Source organism: Rhinopithecus bieti, unplaced genomic scaffold (genome assembly GCF_001698545.2).
Source record: "Rhinopithecus bieti isolate Rb0 unplaced genomic scaffold, ASM169854v2 scaffold_44695, whole genome shotgun sequence".
Lineage (NCBI taxonomy): Eukaryota > Metazoa > Chordata > Mammalia > Primates > Cercopithecidae > Rhinopithecus > Rhinopithecus bieti.
The window spans coordinates 164272-165696 of NW_016818171.1; positions in this window are offsets into that span (position 1 = coordinate 164272).

Genomic DNA, 1425 nt, shown 5'->3' on the forward strand with positions numbered 1-1425 from the left:
TACTTATAAAAGTTGAAAGAGGCTTGGAATCAGATGCCAATTTTAAATACTAGGGAAGTTTTTTTTTTTGTTTTTTTCTTTTGAGACAGTCTCCCTCTGTCGCCCAGGCTGAAGAGCAGTGGCCTGATCTCAGCTCACTGCAACCTCCACCTCCTGGTTCAAGCAGTTCTTCTGTCTCAGCCTCCTGAGTAGCTAGGATTACAGGTGTGTACCATCATGCCCAGCTAATTTTTGTAGGGACTGTGTTTCATCATGTTTGGCCAGGCTGATCTCTAACTCTTGACCTCAAGTGATCCACCTGCCTTGGCGGCCTCCCAAAGTGCTAGGATTACAGGTGTGAGCCACCATGCCTGGCCTTGATTACTTTCAAATTCCCCACACAAGGAGTTTTGCCTCCAGATTGCCTATTTGATGGTCAACAGGTGGTCTTTGCTCCTTGGATTGCTCCTTATCTAAATTGCTCAGATAAGAACTTTTTGTCTGGAGGGGTGTGATTTTGCTCTCTTCACCTTTCTTTGAGTCTGGATTGGGACCCCTTTCCAGTAACAATTTTACAGATTGGGAAATACAGCCAGAGACAGGAAGTGACTTGGGCAAGATCACTAACTAGTAAGGAAAGCAGCTCTGGGCTAGAACCAGAACTCCTGACTCCCAGAGCAGAGTTCTTGCTGCTCTCCCCCAGGCAATGCAACTTGTCAGGCTGCCTATCTGATCAGGGAGAGCTTGAGAAAGGCTGCTCAGGGCTGGGAGTGGCCGACTCTCTAGAAGGACTGCACCAGGTGTGCCAGATGTGGTGACTCACACCTGTAATCACAGCACTTAGGGAGGCTGAGGCAGGTGGACCACTTGAGTCCAAGAGTTCGAGACCAGCCTGGATAACATGGAGAAACCCCGTCTCTACAAAAATGGGCACAGAGACCTGTGTTTGTGGTCCCAGCTAGCTCCTCAGGAGGCTGAGACAGGAGGATGGCTTGAGCCCAGGGGTTTAAGGCTGCAGTGAGCCACAATCACACCACTGCACTCCAGGCCAGGCAACAAAGCAAGACTCTGACTTAAAAAAAAAAAAAAAAGTCTAGCCCATTGCAGTGGCCCTTGATCCTAGGAGGTTGAGGCAGGTGGATCACTTGAGTCTAGGAGTCCAAGACCAGCTTGGGCAACATGGCAAAACCCCTTCTCTACAAAAAATACAAAGATTAGCCTGGCATGGTGGCATGCACCTGCGGTCTTGGCTACTCAGGAGGTTGAGAGGGGAGGATCGCTTGAACCTGGGAGGTCGAGGTTGCAGTGAGCCCACATGGCACCACAGCACTCCAGGTCAGGCAACAGAGCGACAGAGTAAGATAACACATTATCATCTGTTTGTTTGCTTGTTTTTTTTTTTTTTTATTTTAAGGCTCTGTAAACAGTGGTTGTGTGTGGGGGGGA